Source organism: Lynx canadensis, chromosome F1 (genome assembly GCF_007474595.2).
Source record: "Lynx canadensis isolate LIC74 chromosome F1, mLynCan4.pri.v2, whole genome shotgun sequence".
In the NCBI taxonomy this organism is placed as follows: domain Eukaryota; kingdom Metazoa; phylum Chordata; class Mammalia; order Carnivora; family Felidae; genus Lynx; species Lynx canadensis.
This window is the reverse complement of record NC_044319.2, coordinates 755,186-772,683: the sequence shown is the minus strand read 5'-3', so window position 1 is coordinate 772,683 and position 17,498 is coordinate 755,186. Positions and strand designations below refer to the sequence as shown.

Below are 17,498 nucleotides of genomic sequence, written 5' to 3'. Positions count from 1 at the left end.
TTATATATTTGCTTTAAAGCACTGAGAATAACTACATATACGCCATTGTAATACCTTGCCTGCTTTTTTTTTAATTAAAATTTTTTTTAATGTTTATTTTTGAGAGAGAGAGAGAGAGAGAGAGCGGGCAGGGGAGGGGCAGAGAGAGAGGGAGACACAGAATCTGAAGCAGGCTCCGGGCTCCGAGCTGTGAGCACAGAGCACGACACGGGACTCGAACCCACGAGCCGCGAGATCATGACCTGAGCGGAAACCAAGAGTTGGTGGCTTAACCGACTGAGCCCCCCAGGTGCCCCAGGAAAGTTTTTTTTTTTTTAAGTGTTCTGGGGCAAAACCATTTTTTACTCTGGTTTAGAGCTTAGGGCCTTCCTTGCTCACTTTTTGTTATTTGGTTTAGGCCACCAGAGGTGCCTCCTGACTGGTTCCGGGCCCGGCTTTACGGAATTCTGGCCTGGGTTTAACATCAGATCTCGTCTCCCCACCACCCACCCATCCCCCCCCCCCGCCGCCCCCACCAGGCCACAGGGATTCGCTTTTTCTGTTTATGGGTCCCGCGAAGGCCCTTAGGCCTAACATGCTACTTATAGCAATTCCAATCAAGCTGTCACATAAACAAAAAACGATGAATGATTTTCAACTAAAAGGATGCCTGTCACAAGCAGCCAGCACGTCGAGCAGAGGGAGGGACAGCCCAGCCATCCCTGGTCACCCCGGCACGGCTGCAAGACAGGCTCAGCCTGGGGCCTCTGGGCGGCCAGGCGGCTGGGAGATGCTGTTTGCCCGTCCATTCCTTGCCCTTTGCACACAAACCTTATTTTAGACATCAGCTGTAGTGGCTCTTTGCGGACCGGGGTGGAAACCCCTGAGACGGGCCCTCGGCCGCTGGCTCCTGAGTGCGTGTCTGTCCCGTGGGGTGTATAAAACGTGTGTATTTATGCGAACAACGCATTTCACGTGGGTCGTGTCTTGCTACTGACGACTGACACCTGTTAAAAGCGAGGGTCTGAATTACCATTCTGGTCGCAAAATCCCAAGCAAGACTGCTAACCGCGTTCTGATGTGCTCACCTCACAGAAATAGCCTTGTGTTTCGGGGGCGAAAATTGGAGCTGAGCAACTGGCCGAAAGCCTGAAAGGCTGGGACGCCGAGCTCTGACCGGCAAGAGTCGGCTCCAGAGCGAGAAGATCATTCCTCGATGGAACAAAAGACTTAGCATTTGTTGTGGCCGGTGTCCTAGGCTTCCGGGCTGGGAGGGAAACACAGATAAATTAAAAATAAAACCCAGGCTTATCAAACTTGGATTCTCCTCCCTAGAAAGGAGTTCAGCCAAGTCCCAGAAACGTGTAGAGTTACGGTGACGAGTGTCTCAGTGGGGGGATGAATGCGGTGTGCAGGGTCCCGATGGGGCGGCTTCTTCCCGCCCGAAGGACTCGGAAAGGACGCATGGAGGAAGTCCGGGCCGGCCCGGGAAGGCTGGGGAGGGCTCACACGCGCAGGATTGAGGGGATGGGGCTCCTGTCACGGCTCCTGGTTCCAGAGGCGGCTGAAAGGGTCTGTCGCCGAAAGGCAGAGGCGCCGAGGGGAAGGAAAACAACAGAGATGGCCCGAGCTGTGAGAATCGAAGCTTTCAGAAAGCGGTGTCGTGAGGGCTCATGGGTAGGAGCCCGGAGACAGTCGGTATGTGTGTCGAAGGGTGATGAGGTCACACTGGCCCCAGATGTGACCGCCTGCTGGACAACGGGGCTGTCGGGGCTTTTGTGACTGCGGTCCTCTGCTGCCCTTTGGTGCAGGCAGATTCTAGAAGGGGTTCAGGTGCAAAGGCTGTCTGACTGTTTGAGGGAGGGAACGTGTGAGCCAAGCAAGGGGTGAGATTCCTTTAAGGGCAGATCTGGGCCGTATAGGCGTGTACGTACGTGCAAACATGTGTCATGTACTCGGCCCCTTGTGGATGGAAGGGAAGCAATCAGATACTTTTGCGGGCAACCAAATACCTAAAAATTATTTCCTAGCAAGATGTTTACAAATGATTCCTCATTTTTTTTAATTAAAAAAAAAAAAAATCTTTTTTTTTTTTTTTTTTTTTTGAGAGAGGGTGTGTGTGTGCGTGCGTGCTAGCGGGGCAGGGCCAGAGGGAGAGAGAGAGAGAGAGAGAGAGAGAGAGAGAGAGAGACAGAGACAGACAGAGGATCTGAAGGCAGCTCCAAGCTGTCAGCACAGAGCCCGATGCGGGGCTCGAACTCATGAACTGCGAGATCATGAAATGAGCCAAAGTCAGACGCTTAACTGACTGGGCCACCCGGGCGCCCCACAAATGGTTCCTTATGACTCCGGTGTGACTTTTAAGCATCCTGACGAGTAAAGGGCGTTTTTTAGGGGAGGGCGAGGATTTCACCGATGGGAATTCAGTGGGGCCCAAGACGCACCTTGGAGGGGTCCCTGAGCTCAGGGCTCAGCTCAGTCCTTGGATTTTTAGGTCCAGCACCTGGATTTTCTTCGTCCACCCAGTGACAGGCTCATGATCATTATGATCCCAGCGAGAAGATTCGCAAGAGGGCTTTCCCCGTCCAGTGACCAGAACGCCTGGGTCTCTGATCCACGCCCGCAGGAGGAGAGCAGCCCTCACCTGTGGTAGAAGGGCTCCCAGTGGCTGCGTCGTGGGTCAGACGGTGGTTTCCGAAGCATGGAACGTAGACGAGAAAACACAGCTGTGGCGAGTGCCTGACCCACTCTCCTGGTGACAAGCCCCTTCTCATCGGAGGGTACTTCTCCACTGACGGGGGGACACGCAGGGTCTTGGACAGAGAGATGCCTCTGGCCTCTTTTGTCCCCCCGGACCCATGTTTTCTCCCGCACTCACCTCCTTTCTGACACTTTGGTCTTTCGAGGGCTTTGGTTTCGCTGACTCAGGCCACGATCAGGGTGTATTTCTGCTGGCAGATGACGTGGGTCGGACGTCCCAGAATTTGAGGAAAGGACTACGATCTCATCTAATAGGAGTTTGGGAAGGAGTTCAGCTTCTCTGAATTTTCCGCACGTTGACTAACGTGTTATTTGTGTCGGGAGATCAACACAAGCAATTGTTGTCGACGATTCCCGTCTGCAGCTCCGGTAAGAGGGGGTTAGCCGGACACATGGAACATTCTAGAAGCCGCACAAACTCCTACCACACACCTTGTACCCCCCGCACTGATGTGCAATCCCTTTGTGCACGGAGGGAGGAGGTAGCTCTGGTAGGAAGAGTGGGCCGGGACGCCGCTCTGGAGGCTGCTTCTGGCGCTCCGCCGTGTTGCGGGCTTGGGTATGTGTGACTGTCGCCCCCCAAGAGGACGTTAGACGATCACGCGGTGGGGATCCCATTTCTGTCCTGCTGGGGATGCCTCCTCGGCAGCGGTGGGTACTGAGGAGCCCCACCTCCAGGGGGAAACCCTGGAGGGTGGAGGGAGGCTCAGCTCAGAGAGAACCAGTGTCTTCAGGGTCGTTGGCCGGTCCACGTGTGGGCGAGGGCCACAGGGTGAGTCATCTCAGGAAACGTAACACCTCGAGCACTCATTTGGGGCTGACTTATCAGTATTGATCCGCAGGGCGTTAGCAAACCATTGGCCTCTATTCTTCTGGAAAATAAACATGGGAAACCCCATGTGATCACAAGGATGAGGTTAAGGGTTGTTGACCCAGAGGAAGTAGGGCCCGGCCTGTCCCATCCTGGGTGGCAGGTCACTCTTCAGCCACCCCCCCACCTCCCTCCCCCTCCCCCTGTGGGGCAGCCCTGCTTGGGATGCTCTCTCTCTCTCTCTCTCTGCCCCTCCTCCACTTGTGCTCTCTCTGCCTCTCTCAAAATAAATAAATGAACTTTTTTTTTTTTCAACGTTTATTTATTTTGGGGACAGAGAGAGACAGAGCATGAACGGGGGAGGGGCAGAGAGAGAGGGAGACACAGAATCGGAAACAGGCTCCAGGCTCCGAGCCATCAGCCCAGAGCCCGACGCGGGGCTCGAGCTCCCGGACCGCGAGATCGTGACCTGAGCTGAAGTCGGACGCTTAACCGACTGCGCCACCCAGGCGCCCCTAAATGAACTTTTTTAAAAAATGGGAGAAACCTACGGTTTTGCCGGAAGCTCAGAAAATACACACTTTTCTGTCGTTGTTTGCGGGTGAAAGGAAGACGAAATCGTGCATCTTTCCACCCAGGGAGGTAAGCTGTTCGTGGGTTCTAGAAGGCTGTGAACGGCCAGGTGCTGGGAACGTCAGTCGGGCAGGGTCCCACGGGGCCGGGGCCTGGGAGGTGACGTGACCGCCACAGGCAAAGCCACCAGCAGGCCCATGCGGGTGTTTGCCATTTTAAGGGCTGGTGGTACCATCGGGGGCTTGCGTCGGCCCCCCACCCCTTTACACAAATAACATTCAGCATTTCTGACTCAGCGGTTTACGCCAAAGGATGCAGAATGTGAAACCGACGAGGGTGCGTGCTGTTGACGTTGGTGTAAATGTCGGTTCCGGGACCTCACACCGCGTGCGTTTCCGCCCCAAGTGGGCCGTTTCCTGCCCGGAGCCACAGGTGTCAGGCCTCGGCCTGGTCTCTGGCTCCCCCGCATCCCAGAGGTGGGTCTCCAGCCCGCCTCGCCACGCGGTGTGCGTGTCTCCTTCTTGAGCAGCCTGGGCTGGACGCTCTTGGCCTGGCTGCCTCAGCGTGGACTGTCCCCCAGCAGAGCCTCATCTGAGGTGCAGGGAGGGGAGAGGGACAGGGAAGGAGGAAAATCATACCTGAGGGTCCACACTGCTTTGAGCAACAGAGATGGAACTCCAGGGGGACCTCCGAGGGAGCGGAAAGATGCCTCCAGAAGGCAGACATTTATCCAGTGCTTCTGTCCCCGTCACTGAGGGGACCCGGCACTTGCTGGGCCTGGCGGACCCAGAAGGACCACGGCCTGTCCCCCGCAATCTCAGGAGGGGGGGCTCGGGGCACAGGACGTGGTGCCATGGTGTCTGGTGAGCGGGGCGGTTGTGACAGGTTCCTAACAGTCCTCCCGCCTCTGCTTCCCGCCCACCGTCCACATAAAGGAACAGCTCTTCTCAGGGACTCCTGTGCCCGAAAGACTCCGGTATGTGGTCATGACATCCCGGAGAAGGGGCTAGCAGCTTGGGCTGATGTCAAACCCCTTGCAAGGAGCCTGCCCCGGCCAGGGCCCCGACGGCTCCCTGAGTGGCCCAGACCTTCCCACGCCCACGGGTGGCCACGCTCTCCCCCCTCTCTTCTCTCCACCCAAAGTCCTGCCCGTCCCTCAGGGCACAGCTCCCAGGGCACCCGTATTAGTCCTCCGTTGCTGCGTGCAAATCCATACACTTGGCCGCTCCCCCCCCACAGCCCTTTCCGACCTCACCGCACCGCAGTGAGCCCGCTGAGCAGGTGGGGGTCAGGGGGGCCTCTCGGGGCCTTTCCCGGCTTTTCCCCTGAGGCTCTGGGGTCCGCTCTGCTCCCCAGCTCGTCCAGGCTGCCGGCCGACCTCAGTTCCTTGCAGTCGTAGGAAGGAGGTCCCTGTTCTCAGTGGGGGAGCTGAGACAGAGAAACAGAAGGGCCCCTCGGCTGAGACGCCCCCACACCTCACGTCTCCTCCTTCTGCCACAGAAGACTCGGGGGTTCGACGGGGCCACACGGACAAGCTCCCTTGTGCAGGAAGGCCAGACCGTCCTGTTCCACCCACGCTCAAAGGACGTGAGGTTACGAAAGGTGGGGGGGCCACTGGGGTCACTCCTAGAAATCGGCCACCGCACCCGTCCTCCAGGAGTTCTTCTACGGCCTCTCTCAGCGAGAGCTGTCTCCTTCCTCTGAGCCTCGACGTCGCGATAGTGAAGCCACTGTGTCCCCCCCTGAGCCACCGTGATGCTGTCCTCGCCACGGAGAATAAGGGCACTGGTCTCACTGACCCACCGCTCCTCTTCCCCAGTGCTGGTTCCTCGTCGTCTCTGAGTACTTTTGTGCCACAATGTATTTTGGTTTTGTACTAGATTTAAATGCAGAAAGGCTCATAAAGGGCACATCTTAAAATGTTAAAGAAAAAGCACAGAGCCAGGACAGGAATGAAGTCCCGTGGGAGAGGAGGTGAGTGCCAACATTCCAGGACAGCGACCGAGGGGCACGCGCTATGCCCTAGGACACCGTCCTTGGGGGACTCGCACACACCCGGGCAGTTTCACGTGTGTTCCTAAAGTGGACATGAAGATTGGAACCTCTAGATCTGCATGATTTTGTGGGGGTTTCTGGGTCCGGGGGAAAGCGATCCATTTTCAGAGATCACTTCAGGCCCGTACAGGAAGGGACCAGTCACTTACTCTTAAGTGACAGTTTGGTTGAGCATATGACCTTTTTTCCGGGAAAGGATTCCCGTAGAAAGACCTTTTTTTAAAAAAAAACAGGGGCGGGGCACCTGGGTGTCTCAGTCGGTTGGGCCTCTGACTTCAGCTCAGGTTGTGATCTCATGGTCCGTGGGTTCGAGCCCTGCATCCGGCTCTGTGATGACAGCTCGGAGCCCGGAGCCTACTTCCGATTCTGTGTCTCCCTCTCTCTCTGCCTCTCCCCTGCTCATGCTCTGTCTCTGTCTCAGAAATTAAAAAAAAACAAAACACCACAAAAACCACACACCAGGGGGCACCTGGGTGGCTCAGTTGGTTGAGCGTCTGACTCTTGGTTTTGGCTCGGGTCATGATCTCACAGTTTGTGGGATCGAGCCCCGTGTCAGACTCTGTGCTGACAGAGTAGAGCCTGCTTGGGATTCTCTCTCTCCCTCCCTCTCTTCCCCCCCTGCTCGCACACTCTCTCTCTCAAAATAAATAAATAAACTTAAAAAAAACTTAAACACTCAGAAGACGGGAATATAGCCATAAGTTGCCCACGGGACACGTCTTGTACATACGGTGACTGTGAACGAGGCTCAGAGGAAGGTGTTTTGGCCCACGGTAGAAACTTTATTCAGACTCGCCCCAACAATAACGTTAAAATTTAAATCCAGCCACTGTACAGAGTTCACAATTACATGAGAATGTGTCATTTTTAATCCAAAGGGAGTTTATTTTTGCAAACGTTTTGAGTTATAACTTGTTAATTCCATTTCTTATAGTCTGAACTATTCGTACGATCAGACCGTTTGCAAAGTGTTTTTACAACTGCAAGTAGTTCCCTGGGCCCTTCAGCCCCTGGAGGCACCCGGACTGGGAGCATAAGTCCGCTAGTCCCTGGGGCCATCGTAGAAACCGCCAAGAGGCGCACCTGAACTGCCTCTTTGCTGCCGGGTCCCGGTGCGGTGCCCCATGGGCCCAGATTAGGTCCGTGTAGCGTCATGACCAGTACGTAACCTGAGAGCTAAGTGTCGTTTGCCATTTTACAGATGAGGACACTGAGGTTTCCAGAGACTGAAATCAAACGGTCCAACGCCACACGGTTATTTAAGTGGCCGATGCGGCTTCCCACCGGGTCCTGTGTGACACCAAGTCTGTGATTTTAGACACCCTGGTTTATAAGTTTTCAGAGACTGAAGTTCTTTTTTTTAATGTTTATTATTTGAGAGAGAGACAGAGAGAGACAGAGAGACAGAGAGCAAGCAGGGGAGGGGCAGAGAGAGAGGGAGACACAGAATCCGAAGCAGGCTCCAGGTTCCGAGCTGTCAGCGCAGAGCCAGACGCGGGGCTCGAACCCACGGACCATGAGATCGTGACCCGAGCTGAAGTCGGCCGCCCAACTGACTGAGGGCCACCCAGGCGCCTCTCAAAGACTGAAGTTCTTAAACACCAAATAGGCTTTATTTTAGAGGCAGGCTTTGGCCGGTGAACTCAGGCTTGTTGAAAATTCCCTCGATTTTTTAGTACCCTGTATCTTTTCAAAAAGACTTATTCTCAGACGGGCTGAAGATTCCTGACTTAGGTTGCTGGTGTTACCCGATCCCGTCCACCAGGATCTGTGCACGCCTCTCGCCGTCCTGAGGCCCGGCCGGTGTTGGGGGCACAGACTGACCGACCGCCCCATCTACTGGTCACATTCGGCCCACGTCCCCAGCATCACGGGCTGCTTCTCCAAAGACACACGTCCTGGAGGTGACGGTGTCACGGTGCATGTGGCTTCTGAGAGCAGCTGTGTGGCTCAGCTCTGGGTCCCCTGCGCCCCGGGGAACAGCCAGGCTGTCATGTGGTTCAGCGAGTCTGTTAGCCTCCCCAGAGAGGCTCCCCCCGGATGCGCATGTGTCCCTGCCGGGACTGTTGAGGCCCTGCCAAGGGACACTGTGGCTTGTAACCCTCTCGTGGGCGCCTGGGACTTCTGGTAGACCTCAACTGGGGTGGAGAATCTGCTCGTTAGTGGACACCCGTGCATTTGTGTCCACACAGAGAGCCAGATAAGTGGATTCCAGTCCTCACATGCTTCTAGGGGATGATGAAACCCTTCTTGAGGGTTTTTAGGGCATCAACCCTCTCCACCAAGGGTGCACTTGAGCAACCAGCAAAAGTGAGTGCGATCCTGTGGGGACCCACGGAGTTATCGCTGTTGCTGTCTCTGCTCAGGCGTTCCCCCCCCCCCCTCCCAGGCCTCCCCTCGCTCCAAGAGACCCACTCACTTCTGGCCAGAAGCATGAATTTCACTTCTTGTACTTCTGGCCGAGTGATTGGGACCCGAGCTGCCTTCCTGCCAGAAACAAGTATTTCTTTTTTTTTTTTTTTTTTCAATGTTTATTTATCTTTGGGACAGAGAGAGACAGAGCATGAACGGGGGAGGGGCAGAGAGAGAGGGAGACGCAGAATCGGAAACAGGCTCCAGGCTCTGAGCCATCAGCCCAGAGCCTGACGCGGGGCTCGAACTCACGGACCGCGAGATCGTGACCTGGCTGAAGTCGGACGCCTAACCAACCGCGCCACCCAGGCGCCCCAAGTATTTCTATTTCAGACACTTTAACAACGCACAGTCCAGGGCTGAGGTCCCCGAGGAAAAAGAAGCTCGTGAGGTCAGCCCCGTTTGCCCTGACTCTGTCTGGGGATTCCTTTTGGACTTGGTGTCATCAGGCTCTGAGCTGGGGAGGCAGAGGTCAGAGTTTTAGGCTGTTGGTGTGGCTTGAGTCCAAGGCTGAGCAGGGGACCGGAGAGGAGGCAGTGGGGGGCCATGGAGGTCAAGGGGACAGCATGGACGGCTCAAAAGTAACCCCACATGTATGTGGTTAATTGATTTTTGACAAAGGGGCAGAGATAATTAAACGGGGAGAGTATGGCCTACTTCACTAGAATAAACCGGAGATCCATACGGGAAAAAAAAAAAAAGCTTATGACCTTATTTCATAATACACACACAAAGTAACCCAAAATAGCCTGCAGGTTTAAATGTAAAAGGTAAAATCATAAAATTTACAGAAAAAATATGGAAGAAAAACTTTTGAAACCTTGCATTAAGCAAAAAGCACAGAAAGCACAAAACAAAGAAAAAAGTGATAAATTGAATTTTGAATTAGGATTTCACTTTTTGAAAGACACCATTAAGGTCCTCTGTCCCCCCCTCTCTGCACCGCCCCCTGCCCCCACTCACGCTCCCTCTTAATCCAATGTAATATGACAAGCAACACAATTAAAATGGGCTGAAGACTTGGTTCGATGCTTCACAAAAGAAAATATACAAATGGCCCAAAAGCACACGAAAAGAAGCTCCTCATTAGTCATGAGACGATGCAGGTGTTCCCAGGTATATGCAGCACCTGGTGCTCCCGTACGTGGCTGGCGGGAACGTGAAACGGTATAACCACTTTGGAGAATGGTTTGGCAATTTTTTAGAAAGGTAAACAGACATGAACCAAATGACCCAGCAGTTCTGTTTCTAGATATTTACCAAAGAGAATGAAAATCCATACTCGGAAAAAGACTCCACCACGTGAATGGTCACAGCGGGCCCGTTGGTAGGAGTGGGGCCAGGGAACAAGCCAGATGTCTGTGAGGGGAACGTTTGGACAATGAGTGGTGGTCGGCAGCAAGAAAGGGTCACCGATAGAAGCAGGAACGTGAATTTCAGCAACGTCACGCTGAGCAAAAGAAGTTTGCAGACATGGAAGACACAGCAGCGTTCATGCTGTTGGGTTTCATGTCTCTGACACTAGAGCCCGTTAGTATAGGAAGTGGATCGGTGGTTGGCAGATGCTGGGCTGACCGGTGTGCGGGGGTAGGATGTGGCTGTGGCGGACCTGCCGGTGTTTATTAGAGTTTATGCATTTGTCAAAACCCAAACAACTTCCTGCTTAAGATGTGCGACGCCCTGAATGGCGCTGATTAAACGGGTAAAGTGTGCATAGCGGGGACAGCTTCTCATCTGCACGAGATACTCACGTCTCTGAGTCCCCGTCTCTCTGTCTGCAAACTGGGACGATCACTGCATCGATTTCACAGGGGTGTTGGCACGGTTTAGTAAGATGCAACGTGCTGTCCTCTCAGGATCTGGCACGGAACTTATCATTAGTGGGGTTTTCCCAACGACATCATGCAGGGATGTGGTTCCTGGCTCATTCACTGACCAAGAGCTGCCTCTGCAGACCTGGGGGTGGACAGGCACGTCCGCCCACCAGCCATGGGTCACACACATCACACCCTGGACAAGCTCCTCCTTTTATGCCAGCTCTCAGCAGGGGAGTGACGTCACCTTCCTGCCCCAGCTGCGCTGTGACATCTGCATACCTCGATCCAGAGAAGGCACCCAGCCCTGTGGGAAGAAGCGAACTTTCTTTGGGATGGTGGCTGCCCCGGTGAGACCCAGGCTGATGTGATTGCAGTGGACTCATCGGACCCAGCGACGTATCGGCACAACACGTGTCTCCGGGATCTGTGTGTGCTGTCCTATGTCACAGAGCGTTGCTGCCCTCCTTGTCTGTGACTCCTGCCCGCCGTCTGCCCTGACACTCGCCTCAGGATTCCTACCCCATGACAACGCCCGTGTCACTGGCCCCCGCCTCCCCTGTGCACTCCCGCTACGTCACTCCTGAGCCATCTGCCCCGCCCCACTCTCCTGGAGTTGCCTCCAGACTCTAGTTCTCTGCCCACACCTGCGAGGAGCTGGACGGGTTTTGTTTTGTCTGTTTGTTTCTTTATTTTTGAGGGGGGAGGGGCAGAGAGAGTGAGACAGAGGATCCGAAGAGAGCTCTGCACTGACAGCGTCCCCCCCACCCCCACGCAGGACTCGAACTCACGAACCCGTGAGATCATGACCTGAGCGGAAGTCAGACGCTTAACTGGCTGAGCTCCCAGGCGGTCCTGGAGGGGCCGTTGACCTCAAGCCAAGCTGAACTCCTGACCTCAGGCATCCGAGCTGCCTCCCCTGCGGCCCACACGGGGTTTCGTCTAAGGTGAGCGTGGAGGGCGCGTCACAGGGTGAGGGTGAGGCCCAGGGCGGGGTGCAGGGGTGAATAACGGGGTGAGGGTGAGGCCCGGGGCGCGAAGCCGGGTCTGGCACTTCGTTTGTCTTTGTGTCTCCTGTCCGAGGGAAGCCCTTCCGCGTGTAGCTTTCCTCTATTTTGACTCTTAATTCCCCTCCTGGGGTTCTGCCCAAGTGAACTTAAAAACACAGCAGGCCATGACAGCAGACGGAATGCCGTGCTCGTTCCTTTGGGCAGTTTGCTGACGGGCAGAGTGTGGCCTCAGGCAGACGTGGATCTGACCTTCAGCTCTGCTGGATATCAGCTACACGACCTGGGGTGACATCTTCCACCAGCCGCCAGCCGCCAGCCGCCCTGGGCTTTCTGCACCCAGGGCACTGGGCTCACTTCTGCCCCAGGGTTTAGCATTTGCTGTTCCCTCTGCCCGGCCCGGCCCCGTTCATCCCAGTCTGCTGAGGGCGGTTCCTTATTCAGATCTCACTTTAAATGCCATGCCTTCAGATGGAACTTTCTGGACCTCCATTTCTAAAACACTTACCTCATCTGATCTCGACGGCGTCGTCTTAATTCCTTCCCAGCACATGTCCTACTTACTGGTTTATCATCTGTCACCCTCGGCGAGAGCGAGAACATCCAGAGGTCAGGGCAGGGTGGCATCCGCCTGTCTCACCGCGATTTCCCCAGGGCCTAGGGTTGTCCTGGCACGTGTGGTTCTTAGTAGTTACTGAGTGGATCAGAGAGTCTGTGCCTCAAAGCTTTAGCTTCTCTGTCTGTACGATGGACGTAATCGTACGTCCCTGTAAAGTTGGTGAAAATTATATGAGAAAACGTTGTGCACCTGAGTGCGGGTGCAGGAGGGGTGAAGGGCAGCAGGGCAGTGAAGGGTCAGCGGCGTAGTGATTAAGAACACAGACTCTAGGGGCGCCTGGGTGGCTCAGTGGGTTGAGTGTCCAACTTCGGCTCAGGTCACGATCTCGTGGTTCGTGGGTCCGAGCCCCGCATCGGGCTCTGTGCTGACAGCTCGGAGCCTCATCTGCCTGCTTCGGATTCTGTGTCCCCCTCTCTCTCCGTCCCACCCCTGCTTGTGCTCTGTCTCTCTCTGTCTTTCAAAAATGAATAAATGTAAAAAAAAATTAAAAAAAACAACACACACAGACTCTAGGCTCAAGTCCCAGCTTCTGCCACTCATCAGCTGGGACACCCCAGGCCAGTCACTTAACCTCTCTGGGCCTCAGCTTCCTCATTCATAAAATGAGGATAATAAAAGCACAGCCTCACGGCTACCGTGGCGATGAAAAGACTCCCAGCACACGGGGTTCTTAAAGTCACGCCTTCGCCTCAGTAAGCGGACCTCATTCCACACAGATGCGCCCCAGGAAGGTCTCGGCTCATATCAGACATTCGGCAGTGTCTACTGAGTTAACCCGAAAAGCTGTATGTAAATTTATTTCTTTTTTTGATAAATAAAAGCATATATTTTTTTAAGTTTTCTTTATTTACTTAAGTAATCTCTGCACCCAATGCGAGTCTCAAACTCACGACCCTGAGATTAAGCGTCGCATGGTTCCCTGATGGAGCTGGCCAGGGGCCCCAGCAGAAGCATATTTTAAAAAAAATTTTATTTATGTTTATTTATTTTTGAGAGAGAGAGAGAGAGAGAGAGAGAGAGAGAGAGAGAGAGACAGAGCATGAGCAGGGGAGGGGCAGAGAGAGAGGGAGACACAGAATCCGAAGCAGGCTCCAGGCTCTGAGCTGTCAGCACAGAGCCCGATGCAGGGCTCGAACTCTCGAACCACGAAATCATGACCTGAGCCGAAGTCGGACATTTAACCGATGGAGCCACCCTGGTGCCCCACCAGTATTCTAATATTTTAAGAGAGACCAGGAAGAAATGCATGTACGCTTCTCACTGTGGAATAAGGGCTCCTTTGCGCCGGGGCCACGGGGCCACGGCAGCCTCTGCAGATGGCCACGGGCTTCGTGGCGCCTTCTCAGTGGAAGCGTCTATTGTCTGCACGTTAGAGCTAGACGTCTCTTGCCCGTCCACAGTGAAGCCTCAACTTAACCTTCTGAAATGTATCTCATCAAGGAGATTTTCTTTATTTTCAAGCACTGTTAGAATTACAGATACGGTTCTTCACAGACGCCGCCCCACGGGCAAGTGGCGTTCCAGCAGCGGGCTCGGTTCCATGGATCTTCTGTCCCCTTCAACCCGAACCTCCTGTAGGCATTTATGAAATGGTACTTTGGGGTGGTAAATATAATCTGTGGCCAAGGGATTGGGAAAATGTACGAAACATTGGCTGCTTAGCGGACTGAGCCACCCAGGTGCCCCAGAACATTGGCTGCTATGGACTAGTTGTGTCCCCTCAAAACTCACGTGTTGAAGCCTTAACCCGCAGCGTGATGGTATTTGGAGGAGGGGCCTTTGGGAGATAATCACGCTCATGTGAGTCACGGGGGGTGGGGCCCTCGTACTGGGAACACCGTTGGCGGGCACCTTGGTCTTACACTTCCTGGCCTCCAGAACTGTGAAAAAATAAGTCCCTGTAGTTTCTGCCACCTGGTCCGTGGTTTTCCGTTACGGAAGCAAGCTGACTACTGCGGTGGCTCTGACCACACGAGCTACAGACAGACCAAATCATTCATCGTCCACTCTTTTGTTCGCACGCTAACCCTGCACTAGCGTGTCCCGGGCCCCGTGTTAGGTAGTGAAGAGTCAGTAGTAAACAGGGATGCGTCCCTGCTCTACCGTTGGCGGTCCTGTGGGAGAGACACATTAACTGAATGACACTGGTGATGCAAACCAGTCTGAAGAGGCAGGGGTGACAGGTGAGGTCCTCGGGGCTATGCTGCAGCCTGTACTGGGGGCACCAGGGGGGCAAAGACGCTGTAGCTGGGTCTCAGAGTGGGAGGGGTCTGGGGAGGGGGACAGACACTCAGGGCCTGGACGAGGCGTTAAGGAGGGGCTGGAAGCGGCCCGTCCCCCAGCCCACGTGGTAGCATGAAGGACGGAGGTGGTGGTGTCCCTGGGGACACGGTGAGTGGACAGAGCTCTCGGCCAGAACGCGTGTCGGAGGTGAGGACAAGAACGTCGAGGATGGTTCGGGCGTGTCTGGCCTGAGAAAACGGATGAACACTCGTGCAGATACCGTAGAAGCCCGGACTGCGGAGAGGGGCCATGGATTGGGTTTTAGACAAGTCGCACTTGCAATGCTTTGAGATGGCCAAGAGGACCGTCCAGCAGGAGCTGGACATGACTGGACAGGGTCCCCAGCCCGTTCAGTGCAACTTTCTGTGACGGTGGACGTGTTCCGTACCTACGCGGTCTACCATTGTAGCCACGACCCACACGGGGCCATGTGCATTAAACTAATTAAAATTAGCAGTTTGCGGGGCGCCTGGGTGGCGCAGTCGGTTAAGCGTCCGACTTCAGCCAGGTCACGATCTCGCGGTCCGGGAGTTCGAGCCCCGCGTCGGGCTCTGGGCTGATGGCTCAGAGCCTGGAGCCTGTTTCCGATTCTGTGTCTCCCTCTCTCTCTGCCCCTGCCCCGTTCATGCTCTGTCTCTCTCTGTCCCCAAAATAAATAAACGTTGAAAAAAAAATTTTTTTAAAAATAAAAAAATAAATAAAAAAAAAAAATAAAATTAGCAGTTTGCACCTAAAACTAACCTAATGCTGTATGTTAAGCACACTGGCATTAGAACGTAAAAAGTTAGGATCTTAGCTTCTTGGCTGCACCGGCACATTCCATGGCTGTACGCGGTTTGGGACGTCGCGCTCGGCAGTGCATTTCTGGAGCCCAGAGAAACCTTCCAGGAAGAACACACAAAACTTCATGCCTCCATGGGGAGGCAAGGTCAAGGCTGGTGACGAAGAACGCCCTTCAGAGACAAAGAGAAGGAGCGGTCAGAGGAGGAGGAAGAAACCACCGGAGCGCTGTCCCAAAGTCAAGTGTAAAGTGTGTATCGCGAGGAGGGGACAGGCAACATCTCCGTGCTTCTGGAAGGCCAAGGAAGACGGAGACTGAACGTGTTTACTGCACCCGTGAGATGAAGGTCCCTGGTGACCTTGGTTGTTTCAGGGGAGGCCTGGGGCCGACAGGCCAGCTGCATAAGGGGAGGCGAGGTGCTGGGGAGAGAACTGAACGGAGCGTAAGACGTCGCGAGCTCCTTGCTCCATAAGTCGTCAGTCAGGCAGGGAATTATTTAAACAAATCAAGGGACGGCCAATGGCACAGACAGAGGTCTTCGAAGCCCCGAGAGTGTCCTACAAAGTTACCAAGCTTGAGTCTTGTCAGGAACACAGGGAGGTACCCACCGCGGCTGGTCCTGCGGACCCTAACTCTCGGAGGCCAGGCACGAGCTAGCCCAGGCAGGGCCTCGGAGGCCGCGTCAACAGCATGCTGTCCCAACAGCACTGGACAGAAACTGAAGGCTTTCATTCTTCTGTTTTGAAAACATCGTATTATCTTGGGGCGCCGGGGTGGCTCAGTCGCTTGAGCGTCTGACTCTTGATTTCGGCTCAGGTCGTGATCTCACTGTTGGTGAGTTCGAGCCCCTCATAGGGCTCCATGCTGGGCCAGGAGCCTGTTTTGGATTCTCTCTCTCCCTCTCTCTCTGCCCCTCCCCCCTGAACGATAATAAAAACATTGTATTATCTAGAAGTTAGAGCAAACACAAGAAGACAGAAAAGTATAATAAACGTCTGAGCACGACCCCAGTGCCCTTCGACCCTCTATCCTGCCCATCACAGGCCCACCTGCCTCACTGAAGACTTTTAATCGTGGCAGTGACACCCTTCCACTTCTGCTAAAAAGGTCATTGTTGCTGCTAGAGCAGGGGTGGGGGGGGGGCTTCCTCTTTAAGGAGCCAGATGGTACATATTTTAGGTTTGCAGCCCACACAACCACCATCACGACTACTCAGTCCTGCCTGCCGCGGTAGATGATATGGAAACAAGAGCGGCTGTATTCCAATAAAACTTTACTTAAGGACCCTGAAGTTTGAACCTGATTTTCGCTTGTCACAAAATCTCCTTTCTTTGCTTCCTCCCCGCGACCCCAACCGTTGAAAAGTGTGGAAGCCATCTTTGCTCACAGGCAATACAAACACGGGCGGAGGGGCCGGATTTGGCCTAGAAGTTGCCAACCTAGGGTGAGACGACACACCCAGGAAGACCCTCCCCAGGCTCCTGCGGGAGCTGGGGACAAAACTGAACCAAATCCGCAGAGAGAAGCGAGAAGGTAAGCTTACGATGGTGCTATTTAGGTACCATCAATTCCACATTTATTGATGACCTACTATGCCCTAAGCGCAATGTTAGGGCTGAAGATAGACAAATAAATGAATAGCAAATGGTTTTTGCCATCGAGTCAATTTGGGGTGACAGGTGGCTTGTTTTCTATATCACGTGGTAAGTCCCATGATAAATAAAAAAGCAAACAGTATACACGTGTACATATTCACATATCCATGCATATATATATATATATAAATGGCCACTCCATAGGATGAGATCTGGATTAATTCTGCTTGAGAAACATCAAACATGACCTCCAGGGAAGGAAGGGCCTTCAGTTTAGGTAGGCACTCAAAGATGAGTCAAGGTACGGCAAGGGGGAAGGTATTTAAGGCAAGGGAAAAACATGGCTAGATGTCAGGAGGCTTCGGACGGAAGCCTGGGCCCCATCTCACTCTTGAATCATGGTCTCCTCGAGGGGACTTCAGGACTAAGTCTGGAGGCACCTGGAAAAACAGAGACTCTGACGCTTCAGGAGGGAGGGCATTTGGTGGAACCTGAAATGGTGTTACGTGGTCCAGGCCGGCTGCTTCCTCCACCTCCGATCTGACACCTTCCTCCCCTCCTTGTTCGCTCGGCTCCAGCCCCGCTGACCTTTTTGATGCTTAGGACGCCGCACACTCCTCCTCAGGCCCTTTGCCCTTGCTGTTCCCACCACCTGGAGTCTGAATCCCCCCTCCTTTGTCCTCAGATGCCCTCTCTGACCACCCTGTCTTAAACAGATAATGTTCTCTTAGGTTTACCGGTCGCTTTCCCCTCCCCTTCTTTTACCGTCTAGCTCCCCACCAGAACACGAGCTTCATGACGTCAGAGTG

At 54.1% G+C, this 17,498-nt stretch overlaps 1 long non-coding RNA gene across 1 annotated transcript; it reads right to left on the bottom strand.

The window, feature by feature from the left end:
• Nucleotides 1–223: 223 nt before the first annotated feature.
• On the bottom strand, nt 224–1,616 carry LOC115505556. The gene is made up of 4 exons (XR_003966056.1): nt 1,489–1,616; nt 1,068–1,246; nt 811–986; nt 224–242 (listed from the first exon to the last, which is right to left on the bottom strand). It is a non-coding gene; the product is annotated as an uncharacterized LOC115505556 (long non-coding RNA).
• Nucleotides 1,617–17,498: the final 15,882 nt, after the last annotated feature.